Source organism: Pavona decussata, unplaced genomic scaffold (genome assembly GCF_977016875.1).
Source record: "Pavona decussata unplaced genomic scaffold, jaPavDecu1.1 SCAFFOLD_180, whole genome shotgun sequence".
Lineage (NCBI taxonomy): Eukaryota > Metazoa > Cnidaria > Anthozoa > Scleractinia > Agariciidae > Pavona > Pavona decussata.
The window spans coordinates 1,301,678-1,315,994 of record NW_028145590.1 but is presented as its reverse complement, the minus strand read 5'-3'; the positions used below and the strand labels follow the sequence as shown (position 1 = coordinate 1,315,994).

At 38.2% G+C, this 14,317-nt stretch overlaps 1 long non-coding RNA gene across 1 annotated transcript; it reads right to left on the bottom strand.

The window, feature by feature from the left end:
* LOC146463157 (uncharacterized) lies at positions 1-4,634 on the bottom strand. The gene is made up of 2 exons (XR_014856955.1): positions 4,283-4,634; positions 1-352 (listed from the first exon to the last, which is right to left on the bottom strand). It is a non-coding gene; the product is annotated as an uncharacterized LOC146463157 (long non-coding RNA).
* Positions 4,635-14,317: the final 9,683 nt, after the last annotated feature.

The window sequence follows — 14,317 nt, the reverse complement described above, 5'->3', positions numbered from 1 at the left end:
TTCAGGTAGATTATAACAACTTTTATTGCAAACTCTTGTGCAATTTCTTACACTTTACTCGGAATTTAAAATGGAGAATGTACATGTACACATGCTGAGAAGATAAATTCTTGACAGCTACAACCATAAACTTTGTAAAGAAATTGATGGTTAACAACTTTCTGAGAAAAAAATCCTTTTCACACCAATGCCTCATTGGTGTCAGGAAAATAATACATGTATCATAAATGATCTGATGTTTACTTCATTGAAATTGTACATGTTGCATTATACAACTCTTATCTGATTTTGATGTCAATAATTGCTCTGTTTCTGCTGCTTGGAAATTTATTTTTCTTCTTCAGGAATGGACCTGGAAAAAAGGTGAGAAATACATGTGTAAATATTAATTTAAAGTTACACAATTATTCAGTGGCTCTTAGAGGATGGGAGAGCCTACAAAAAATGTTTAAAATGCATTAAAATACATCTGTAGTTACTTGCACCTTCATTTTCATGATCTCAAACTTTATGGCATTTGAGCATGATTACAAACTGCATAATACACAAAATTTGGTTCAAAGTTTTTTTTACGGTATTTCTTTCCCCAAGGTTCAATGCTTCATAACTTGCAATTCACAACAAAGTTGAATACAATGTTCTAACAATACAGTGTATAATGATAGGTACATGTATTTTCAATCACTAAAATAAATTGTAACAAGGCGGATAAGGATTTGTTATCCACCCCAATGGTTAAAATGCCTGTTTTGCCTACATATACATTTTGCTGACAAGAAAGAAAAATTTTCTCCACCAACAATGTCAATAGTTGTGAAGCAAAACAAGGGAAGCAGTTAAATAAATATTAATTAAATTGATATTAAAATTATAGCTGAACTGGTCTGCACTGAAAAGGAGCCATCTGATTGGCTCTGTGAGTGGTGCAAATTTGTCTATACACACCGATAAGATGGGCCACTTGTGGTAAAATGTATGTTTGAAAGGAACAAAGTGTTTCAATTTTGACAAAAATGTTCTATTCTAAGCTTATGAAAAACAAACTGTTGAAACTGTCATGTCACAGTATTATTACAACATAAAAGCAAGACATTTCATCATCCAGACAAAGAACATAAACAAGTTCCGCGCAGACTTGAAAGCAACAACGGGAAAGCATAAAAAATAAAACCTTACTAATTAACTGCATGTAACTTGTTCGGTTGGTATTGGAAAGATAATGGTCTCATCCTTTTTTAACTTGACCAATACATGTATTTTCCCAGAACATACTTCATGCTAGCTCTAGTTTTGTGACTTTGCTTCTTACACCACATAAATGTACTGTACATTGTAGGTTTGCTTTGGCCCATTAAAGGTGTGATATTTCTTTTAGCCAATGTAGAACTCAAGAATCACTGTGTATTAATTCCTGCCAGCATACTGCACTCAGTTTGTCTATGTTGACACTGAATGTCAGTGTAGGGGCCAATTCATTAACCATTGCCAAAGTAAATTTCTGAATTACCCCACTACAGTATGTCTCTTGGTTGAGAGGGAAACAACTGACCAGGACATCACCACATGTGAAATCCAGCACTCAGATGACTGTGTCTCGTGAATGAGGTTTACCGGTAAGTTACATTGTACATTGAATTTACATGGATATGGGGTTATTGATTTTGTGTCACCAACTGTGTGTCAAGAGGGTGAAGAAACAGACCTTGAATTCACATACAGTACAATGACTTGCATTGAAGTTATTGAGCTACAATCCATTCCTTTATGCAAAGTGCAATACAGTAGATGGTACATGTAATTCTAAGTTTTGGCCCGGAGGGTACACATTGGGTATGCTTCACGTAAAAGTCCTTTTAAAGTGTGTATGTACATGTACATGTATACATTCAAGAATTCATTTCAATATATACAACCTAAAACAGCTTCACTTAAGTTGAAGTTACAAAGTGGCAAGAGAAGGGGGCACTCATAAAATTATTAATACCCATGACTCAACATAGCAAAATAATGTTTTCTCTCTGTGACAGAGCCATAGCCAGACTTTTAGGAAAGATGAGGTGAGCATTGAAAGTGAAAAGGACTTGAGCTTCAAGGGGGAATTTGGGGGTACACGTATGCTCCCCCAGAAAAGAGTGAAATGCAAAAGTACTGGAATGCTATTTTGAGCTCTTCTTCATGGATACAATGTTCAAAAAAAATATTCTTGTTCAAATGTGAAATAGCAACTTTTTGGTTTCTTGCAAGTCAACATTATTATTTTAGCATTGCTCCTGGCATGGCCTCTATGGGACAAGTGTCACGAGGAGATAGTTTACTTTATAAAATGGTGTAAGGCCTGCTGGCTCTTACACTTTCTTTACATGCATATATTGGCTGCCTTTCCTCACCATTTCTTGACTAATTTAGTTTCCTGTGTACATTCATAGCTCAAAGGTCATAATCTTTGTAATGCGTTCTGCACATGGCTTTTGCCTAATCTCTATATTTTGTAAATTTACTCATTGTTTTGTCTGTTTTGTGACTATGCTTCTTACATCACATACATGTAGGTTTGGTTTGGCCCATTAAATATATTTCAGCCAATGTACATGAAGAGCCTTTCTTGTAAGCAGAGAATGATGAATTATTCCAGAAAGTGACACAGGCATACACTGTACTCAGAAAAAAAGAAATCTGAGTGCTCCTATCAGGAGTCCAACGTACATGTAAGACCTTCTGATTATTAGTTCGGATGCTCTACCACTGAGCTACAGGAGACTCGTGGGAGCTAAGGCCATGAAACTACGTGTAGGTTCATGGGACAAACATCCTGCATGCTGCTAGGATTTCAATATCGAACGTGTTATCTTGGAATACACTGTATTTTGTAAGAATGGCTGTCTTTTCCATCACCTTGCCTTGCTTTGTTTGTTTCACAGGAGTTTAACACCTTGCCATCCTTTTACCATAAAATTATGCTAGTCACTGACTGTGCTTTGATATGAACAGGCAGGACAAAACTTTAGATTCTCCTTTGAAGATCTCATCCCTTTCCGGGATGAGTTGCTCTTAATGCAATGATCTCATGATTCTTGCAGGATAAGAAGCATAGTGGCAAAACAAACTGAATTATGGTAGACATTAAATTCAAAATAAAGAGAAAGCCAAAGCCAAAGAATTCATACATGTAGGAAAGAAATGACCTTTGCACTCCTATAAATTTGAAACAAGTGAACACAGGGCTTTGTTCAGTCAGTATCAAATCCTCTCCGTACATCGTATAATGGTAAGCGCACTTTTTAAGTGTACACAAAAAAGTTAATTAGTCAGAAGGCAGAGAGTAAAAGTGGCCATCCCACCAGAGAAATCAGAAGTTTTGGCTGTTATTTAACATGCATAACAAAGCAAATTGTGACTTTACCAGGGCAGTTTTGGATGTCTGCAAACTCACCATTCAGTCGCATTGAATGAATTTGTGATGACTCTCACTTGTAATTTTGAACAAATTGCCCTCTGGAATCAGTGGATTTTTCCCTAAGCTTGATAAGCTTATGAGGGTTAATTCCGGGGATTAAGCTTTGAGGATGCAATCTAAAATGCTTATTGGGGAACTGATTACTTTTCAACTTCAATGTAATAGTAGTTTTTCTACTTCGAAATGCAAGGCAAGTGCCTCGTCTTGCTCATGTTAGCTAGGCCCTGCCTAAATGTAAACATATAATTTGTATTATATCAATATGAGACATCAGCGAACTGGCTTAGCCGTTAGTTGCCTGGCCCCAGTTGTTCAAAGGCCGGATAACTTTATCCAGTGGATAAGTCACTATCCGACAGTTTCAATCTGTGCAAAGATTTCAGTATTTCATCGTGTACAAGCGAATATGCACACTCTAAGCACAGTCTAGTTTAGGAGTGAACAAAAACCTTGGACAACGTTTAACGTGAAGCATATTTTAGACCCCGAATAGTGCCTTATCCAGCGGATAAAGTTATCCGGCCTTTGAACAACTGGGGCCTGGCCAACAACTCGTACGCGCGAAACGACCCGTTACCGTTTTGCTTTTAAGCTTATATAGAGGAAATAAAGATTTATGACCTGTGTAATTTCTCGTGGAGTCAAAACGTCAAACTTGCTTAAATTCAAACCAACAGCTTTCAATGCCGAATATTGCATTGAGGGCAGAAATCAGTCAAGTTTGAGCTTTAATACATGTATATTTCAAACAAAATGGCCGCCAAAGCAAGTTATATTACATCGTGCACAGCTGATTTCATAAAATTAAAGATCACTACTGCATCTTACCTTTATATCGTCATTTAGACCACATCTCCTTGGAATCCTGAAGCTGAAATTAGGCTGCTCAGAGTTTCCACAGCAATCATTAATTCACAGACAACTTTACATTCCTCTACATTCCCACGAATCGACATTATTTTGTTTACGCCAGCGCTACCAGCGGCCAGCAGATGTCAGAGTCACATGACTTGAGGAGGCGCGGTCCCACGGCTTGAGCAACAGGCGGTCATTTTGAAGAAAGAGGTACCAGTTACTGGTTTGTAACCGTTTTCTCGGCAAACGAACTCGCTCTGATCGTGTGCAAAAATAGCCTATATGGTAACGGATGAAAATATAGACTATTTTTGCTAACGATAACAAAGGTTTAGGCTTTATCGTGCTCGAAGATGACTGTGAGGGTATCCGGTCAACTCGCCTACGTGCAAACTCGCCTACGAACAAACTCGCCTACAACTTGTCAGCTCGCCTACGCAGGGGACTTCTCTTCCTGACATAGGCGAGTTCACTCAAGTAATGTATGCCTTTTAAATAATTTTATGTTCTATCTAACTCGTTCTTTAATCCATAAACCTAAACAAGCGTGCTATGTTCTAAATTCGCCTACGTAGGCGAGTTAACCAGTAGGCGTAGGCGAGTTTGCATAGGCGAGTTTGCACGTAGGCGAGTTGACCGGTATTCACTGTGAGACGATCATTTGTGGTAAGCGGAGCGATCAAAGGACGTGGTGATTTCAAGGTCAGTAACAATCGATATGCTTCTTCTTTTCTTGGCTGGTTATTTCATGACGTTTCCATTTATTACAGAGTATTATCACCTTCTTAACATACGTTACATACATCTTATTTCGTGAAATCTTGAAGTGAATTAGGAACAGAAGCCATTTCATTTGTTTAACTTCAGTCGATTGCGGCATGTCTTGTATCGATCGGTTAAAAATTAATGGGCTTGGAAGGCCCGAACGAAACCACATCAGCCAACTTTTCATCGGATTTTCGACAAAATGTACTTTTTTTTGTCTGTAGTACGTATTCATTTTAGAGGAGGCTCGATTGCAACTCAATCGAGCCCTTTTCCGGCGCATGTTTCTCATTTTGATCTCAAAAGTAATTTCTGTGCGAAAATGCCATAGTGCTCATAACACAGAAGTGACCCTTAAAACAGGGCTCTATTTCAAACAAGATACTGCTATGCACAATGTAATCTGGTCACAGAAGACTGAAACAAAAGGTGGCAAACATGAGGCTTAGTTTGCATGTAATGTAGTTTTTAAGTCGAACCTGTATTACACTGCACTGCATTGTCACCCTCTGGTGGTCAATTGTCAAAATCCAAAATTTCTTTCCTTTATAACTGTAACATTTTGACCTTTTTTAAATGGTCACCTCTTTTAAGCGGTAGTGGTCATCCTTTACTAAATCCCAACAAGCTGTTTTTATACTGTGTTGACCTGTTTTAAACGGTCACTTAATAAAAGGAATCCACTCCAATATTGCAACAAATGGCATTCCAGGCAATTGAATTTGTTGCAACCTACCTGAATGCTGGCTATAGGATCTTGGCATTAATGTTTTATTAAACCATTTCTATACCATGTTTTTATTTGTCAAAGCATTTTATTGCTGCAGTTTTTTTTCTGAGGCTCTGGGTGGGGGTGATGTGGGATGGTATAAGACAGCAAGAGATGGCTGTACAGTGTAAAGTTTGTGAGGGGATTCGGGTGGCCTGATTTTTACTGGGTGTTTTTGGACTCATACAATATGATTCCCAGAAGTAATAATTATTGTTTATGTTTCATGTTCAGTCTAAAGCAGTTGGTTGAGATTTAGGTGACTTATGCCTATTGCTCTAGGTTGCACTGTAATGCTGGCAAAATTAAGTGTCTGTGCTTGACACTGATTTGCAGGTGATTTCGTGCAATCAACAGTGTTATAATATGAACATTTCACATACAGTCTGTAAAGTCTGGTAAACTGCTAAACCCACTACTTGTAGATGCAAAATGCAACCTGATAAAACTCAGCCTCACAGATTGTGTATTGCTTTGTATATTATTCTTTGTACATGGAAATTTGCTGTCACATGTATATGTACTTAATCTGACTAAGAATAAAATTGTTTGTAATTATTTTTACAGATTACCATCGTCATGTATAATTTCCCATGTTGGGAACACCATTCTTGATCAGGTACATGTACAATACATGCAAGCTATATTTCAGTGTAAATGAAATCATGTTGTGGTTTTTGTTTGAAAAACATGTACACTGTAGTTTAAAGCAGTTTAATTCTAAGAGTTTAATTGTTCCAGCTCAGTCAACATTAGGTTTTTGTTTAATTTCCTGCCCATTTGAGTTTCCTGGACTCGCGGAACAGTTTTTCAAATTAAGTAATGTTCAAGGTCCATCGCTGAACTGCAGAAATTTTTGAAAGTATGAATACACTGTAGTGTATTTTGTTTTTCCTGACGCAGTCATTTACATACATTTATCCCATGCCATAGAGAATACAGCCAATCAGAAAGTTAGAAACCTATTGCATATTTTGTGGTATGCAACCAAAAAAATCCTGGTGTTCCTCGCAGCCTAAAAATTTTTCCCGCCAAAAGATTGATTGAAGAGCCTATGACAACTCAAAATTTTCATTCAGAAAAAATTACTGCCGACACTGACTAAAACATGGAAGAAGAATACCCCAGTTTTGACCTTAATTTTGAATTCCTGGAACCAGATGTGAAACAGGAAAGTTACAGTGCAGATCAGAAATAAGCGAACCAAAATATGCGCCTAAAATGCATGTAATGCCCGTATGCATATATATACATACGCGTATTGACATGTCGTTAAATGAGTGGCATGGGATAAATTACTGTAGTTATGCAGTGCTTTCTGGTGGTACATGTAAATCAAGTCGCTCATATGATAGTTCACGGTATACCACTCGAAAGCATTGCATAACCAGCATGTAATAATGGGAACTGACTTACAGTACATGTACAGTGTTACATGTACATATTAATCACTAAAATGATATACATGTAGCAGTTCTTGAACTGACTGCAGTGTGCACTGTACATGTACTGTAGGTGTGAATGCTCTATTACAGTATGCCAATCTTCATCAATTCATGAAAAAATAATTTCTATTTGGTTAGCCTGAGTGAACGGGTATTGTTGCCCGCTTCTGTTCATTCACCCGGTCTCCCCATGAAAGCTGCATCTGAGTAATAACCACAGAAATTCTGTAATGTCATGATGTAATTTCTACATATACCAGGATCTGGGTGGTTAATCTGATTGGTTGAAGAAAATTTCCTAAAGGAACTTGTCCATGGCTTTTTGTTGTGGTGTGTCAAAGTGCTAGAAAAATATAATTTGAAGATAAGAATATTATTTTGAATTGTCCTCCAATCTACAGTGTACTGAGTGAAAGGTTTTTTACCATTTTAAGGTGTGTCAATGTTTGAGTTTGAAAAAAAGGCTGCAGGGAACTTGCCAGCAATATTTCTTATAGTTCTTCTAGTTTGTCAACCAAATTGCTATTTTCCAACAATGCAGTGTACAAATAAAAAAAATTAAGATTCTGTTTCTTCCTGTTTTCTTGTTTGTGGAGATGATACTAATTGTCTTGTTGGTGTTGAACTATGCCGTAAACACCATGCCAAGAGCAAATTATCTTTATTCAAAAATAAAGACTGACTCATTGGACTGACAAAAAGCTTTAATTCAGTAAACGAGAGGGTATTTTACTAATTCCAATCTTTGGAGTTTAATTGTTTTAGCAGCCATTTAGTGGCAAGGCTCAACATACATTTGTAAAGATGTGGCTGATTTTCTTTCGGTGATCTTGAAAACTGACATGATGGTTATAATTATTGATTCTGTGGTGCCTGATCTGCCATACTGGCCTTTTCTGCTCTTGTGGAACAACCGCTGCAACGTCTGTTATTGATCTTTCCTTGAGACACACTACATGTATAAATCATTTTCTTGAAACTATAAAAAACATAGCCTGTGAACAGGCTGCCAAGTGGGGTATAGGGCGAAGACAAAAATGGTGCTTGGAGAGGGAGTAATAAAGAAGGGGAGTGAGCTTCTGGCTATTCTTGTCATGCCATGGAAACAAAGCAGCTGAATTCTACTGGAAGTTAATGGTCAAAGGCTGTCAAATCATACTTTCTGTAAACTTGGAGTTTTACAAGGTTAATGGTTTTGAAACCTCTCTTTAGCCATTGGCAGTCAGTAGTTTTACTTTATGTCTCGTTTCTTTGCCAATTACTACAAAATTCCACAGCTTTGAACTGTTTTGATACCATTCAAAAGAATGGGAGCTATTCTCTGCTACACTGTAGGCATGTGATACTGAAGAAGGGCTATAACGTTTTGACTGCTTGCATGTCGAAAAAAAGGTACACATGTAGCTTTTCTCTGCTAGGCATGTAATATTGATAAAGGGCTTTCAGGTTTTGACTGCTTGTATGTCAAAAAATGTTGCACCTGTAGCTACATGTACATGTTTTCTCTGCTAGGCATGTAATATTAATAAGGACTTTAGTGGTTTGTCTGCTTGCTAGTTTTGCTTTGAATAGTGTCCTTTAATGGTTTTCAATTTAGTGCTGAAAACCTGAGAGTGTATTATTACTCTGACCATTCACAACAGACATAGCCAGCATTTGGTTTGGCTTCCCATTGTTGAAGAACAATAATAATTGCCAGCGATGTGAACTTTGCCACCAAATCATAGAGCACAGCTGGTGTAAAGCAAAACCAAGGCAAACATGAAATTGCTTTGGGCACTCAATTGAAAACTGCTGAAAAAATATTACCTGTATTCATATGTCACTTGTCACTAGGACCAAAGAGCACAACCTGTGGGTACATCAAGCCAACAACAAACTCTGAACTCTCCACAATCCATACATGTATATAGTAATCCCAGAAATTAAACTCTCTTGTTTATTATTACTAGATTCACCATAGTACATGTACATGAACAAGGCAAATGGGAGTTGAAGTGAAAAGGCAGGTGAAAAAGAGCACCACAAGCAGATAAGTCAATGCTGTATAATGTAATGTTAAAGGGACACAGTCACCTTTGTGACCACGCTGACCTGGACACTAGTTTTGTCAGTTTGAAAAGCGTCTACCTCAACCGCCTGCGTCGACTAAAATAACAAGAAATCAATCAAAAACATTGGAGAGCAAATCACCATGATATACATGTATATTTGGAAAATCGCATTTTCTCAACCTGATGATAGGTTCGTGCGGAGAGAATCTTCGTAAATGATTCAAACTTCGCGTCATGACTGCATCGTTTGGAGCTCTGACGAAGACAAGCTTCGGTACACAGTCGATTATCTCCTCGACAAGGACAATCTGTAGTAGAGCCTTGTTTTCTACGGGTCAAGCAAGCATTCTTGCAATGACATGGGTTTGGTTCCTAAATTTAGATAGTGGAGAAGCTGTCGAAACGAAATTATGAAAGCAAAATATATGATTGAAAGCAGAAATAAAGCTTACCGGTCGTTTCGCTACAAAGTAGATTTGTTACACTGCAGTTCAGTTGATTCGCTACGGTTTAAAATTGACATATTCTGTAATGTTTGAACTCAACTTGCTTCTCATGCAAAAACGTAGAAACAGCTAAGATAATTTTTCACACGACTGGATACTGAAATAACAATTAAATGATTCTTTGACTTTAGAGGTACAGTGTGTATTTGTTGACTATTTACTTTCCCTGGACAAGTCCATCAGTAAATTATTCCATGGTATCAAAGAAATGAGTGTTCTAATAATTATGACATTAGGTCTATAATCACTATAATAATTTTGACTGGCAAATACTTCGACTCGACGAGATTTGACTGTTTAAATTTTTCAAAGGATGCGTTTCTCAGCGCGAGGGCGTGCGATGAAGTGTGATATGCAAATCAGCTAAGAAATGGTATCTAATGCGCATGAGCACCAGGTGACTGTGTCCCTTTAATACATGTAATTAGGATAGTTCCTAAAAGGTGATTACATTTGGTAGTTTCACATCTGATCTAAGATATCAGAGACTGACCATGAAGTAATTCTAATTTATTGGTCACGACCAGCACAAGTTGAACAGTTTAATGAACTAATTTGTGCTGGACAAATTCCATGCTTTTGATAAAATTATATTATTTTTGGATCTACAGCTGCTGAAAGAAAATTCAAATTCAAATTTGCCATCAAACCAAATGTAGAATTGTTTATCTTTGTTACCCATAAACCTGTTAGTATACCAGAGTTTTCCAGGCTTTCTCAACATTGCATTAAAGCCTGGAAATCCTGGTTCTTGCAGGATCGAGTCTGGTTAAACTCTGGTAACCCTGGTTATTTCTAAAACCTGGGTTAACCAGGTTTTTGCAGGACCAGGGTTACCAGACTTACCGAGAAAACCAGGGTTAACCAGGCTTTTTTCACATAGGGTTCAAGCCTGGTAAGACTGGTTCTTGAAAACTCTAGAGCCTGGTTAAACCCTGGTAACCCTGGTTATTTACGGAACGCAGGTTGCCTGACTTACCAGGGTTACCAGGGTTAGCCCGGTTGACCAAGACGTCTGGGAGCCTGGTTATACCCTGGTAACCCTGGTCATTTGCAAGACCAGGGTTACCAGACTTACCTGGAATACCAGGGTTAACCAGACTTTTTGCACATAGGGTTCAAGCCTGGTAAGTCTGGTTTACGAACCAGGATACCCCGGTTTTTTTACCAGGCTTGAACCAGGGTATAAACCTGGTTTTACCAGGCTTTTGTCGCCAGGGAATAGTCAGAAAGAGCACAACGAACTTTTCAACATCCTCAAGTTTGGTGTTAATCAAGCCAATATTAGACGAGATACAGCCATTCAAAAACTCCAATTTTTACTATGAAATACATACGGACGCCGGACAAATTGTCCGTCGCGTCCGGCTATCCATACATTCCTTAGTAATTTCTTTAAAGTTTTTGAATGGCTGTATCTCGTTCAATATTGGCCCAAATCCCACCAAACTTGAGGATTTTGTAAAGTTCGGTGTGCTCTTTCTGGCTGTGGGAGTGTTATGTCCCATATTCCATAATACACAGACTTGTACCCAGTCCCCCACGATATGAAAGTCGGTAATACTTCGCTTAAGGACGTTCGCGCGAATTGTTTATGCGCATCTTTAGTGCGCAGGTAACGCACACGCCAAGCAATGTCACGTGCAATTCGTGGTTGACGATACACGGAGGAAGACGGAGGTAAACACACATGTCGGCCGACGTGACAGCATTAAAAAGAGGGAAAAGGGGGAAATTCATCTCCGTTGCACAGTTTTGAAACGAAAAATCGACGTGAAACGATTAGACGGGTTAAGTTTACAACAAAAAGTCCAAGAAAAGAAGTCGATACCTGCGGGTATTTCGCACCAAGAGATTGATATATTTACTTGACTCTCGATATAATAAAATAATTGAAATGCAATACTTCATTTAGTCTATTCGTCAATCGAAGTCACCTTAAGCTTTTTTAAGTTTTGACAGTAAACGAGAAAGTCTTACCCTTATACAAGAAAGCAATTTTATTGATCATCAATCCCGTGTACAATCAATCTCCACATACCTATTCTAGGTAAATACATAAGCTTACTTCTCACATTTTCGCCTCGCTCATGGCTATAGATGCATTTTCCTGGCATTGGCTAAACAGCTGTATAAGTTTTGAAGGTAGAATAACAATAAACAACTTAGACGATCAGAGGTTTGACAGCACACTCGAACGAAAACAAAACACGATCGAGCAGCCATTGTGAGCTGTGAATTATGGGATAGATAATCCTGTTTAGGTTCCAGTGCTTCTCCGACCTGTCACGCAAAAACGTGACTTCCGTAAGTTTCTCACGTCTTCGACAACTTCAACTGGATTTTGCGGTTTTAAAAGGTCGGTGACCCCCAATTTTTTTTAGACGGTTAACCTTCTTTGACAGATATCTGCTTACTGTCATCAAACGAAAGAAAAATCAATGTGGGAAGTTATTATTTTTTTTAATTTATCTACCCACGCGCGATCGAACTCCGCACATTTTGTGCCACTTCTGGGGTGGAAATACAATTATTAAAGATTAGTTGTAGCTTTAGGGATAATAAAAGTGGAATTTATTTGTTTAATAGATCCTCTGAAATAAACTTCGGCAATGGAAGTTTGTCTCCAGCGATTCGTTTATAAAAATTTTGCATCAACAACCGGTAAGGTCATATCGAGTGACGAGGACCGATTTCTCAAAATAAGCCCAAACTTGCGGCTGTCATATCTCCGAAATGAAGTCGGTGACCCCCATTTTTTTTTGCATTTCAGATGTAAGTAATTCAGAGACTAACTGCAGCAGAAGTTTGAGAAAAAAATCAATGTTAAAACATTTTCGCGCGAACGTCCTTAATTGTTATTAAATGCAAATGTGTCGTTTTTTGTCGAGTTTTGAATTTGACGCTAGTCCACTTTATAAGGTTTTGTTTCCCTGTATTAGTTTAAATCGCCTCTCTTTAGTGCAGTTTCTTTGCCTTTTCTTCCCTCCTCTCATGTCCCTTAATAAGAGCTTGTTTCGCATGAGGCCGAGTAGAATTAAAGATTAATTCCAGGTGTTAATTTTCAAAGTTTTCCCATCCATGTCTATAACATAGAGGGCAAATGCGACCTATGTTTACAACATAGAGGGCAAAATTTTCTTAAAACTACTGAGGCACTTCGTAAAACAGTCAGCCCGGCCGGCCTGGAGTAAAAACACTCACCCGTAAGTAAAAAAAAAAAAAACAATTCACCCGTGTCTTAGCGTACAAAACAGCTCGAAAATCACAAGATTACAGATCAATAAAGATAGGAAACCGTGAGTCCAAAGAAGGAATGTGCAGAGTAATTTCTTCCACTGAATTAGAGCTGCTCCTTTCTCCCATCAAAAGGGCACTATTATTATTATTGTTCGGTTATCGTTCGTTGGAAGAAGCCGTGGCGAAGTGAAAGCACTTGGTCGCGGCCATGAATGATTTCAGTTTTTCTACCAAACAAATCCGATCAAGTTTTTAGCTTTTGACACAAATAATCTCTTGCAGTTTCTTGTAAGAAACGAAAGTTCACCTTAAGGAATTTCCTTTTCTAGCTGTAGCACTTGATTTCCAAGTATTTTTGGCACAAACAATCCGGCTTAAAAAGTCAAACTCCAAAGTACCTGAAAAAAGTCGTTCTTGCCGCGGCACAAAATGAAGAAACCAACGAAATGTAGAAATGGCGTGCTCACCCAATCAGAAGCAAGTATTTTTGCCGCTCAACCAATCAGGAGTGAGTAATTTTGCCCTCGTTGAAAGGGAAATTTAGAAAAAAATGCCCTCTGTTTCGACAAATCAGCATTCAGTAATTTTGCCCTCTGTGTTATAAAACATTGTAACAGAATGCTGGAGGTTTTATTACCGTTGTGGTGGCTTCAACACATGCTTTCTTGAATGCATTAACACGTATGGCGGCCTAAAGAAGAACCGACTACGTTGAAGAAACACCTGAGATCATATGGATCACGAGAAAGTCTACAGAATAATTTTCAATCACGTTATCTGCGACTGTTAGCATTCCATTCTGCTGGAAGTGTCAGACGGTAGGGAACTACTTTTTTGAAGGAATAATCATAGCAGTCATGATCAAGAAAGCCACTATTTATAGGGGTCTGTCACAAACAGATTTAAACGATGAAGAACTCCAAACGTTGTTTAAAGGAGTTGGAAGCTTCTTACTCGAAGCCTAGCCACAGTGAGAGTAGATGGCACCGGTGAGCATAAGAAAGAATCAAAATAATAGATTGTGTACCGGTAGGGCAAAGAAAGCTACGAAGAGAATAAAGGTACCCGCACCGCGCAGATGTCATGATCTCCCTTGCTGACTCCGTGCAGGTTTTAATCAGGGTGGGGTAGAGAGAATAAAAGGCAGAAGAAACACCCCCCCCCCCCCTTCCCACCCAAATTACTTCAAAAGCAACACAAATAAAACTACATTTAGAAGTTATGTTTCC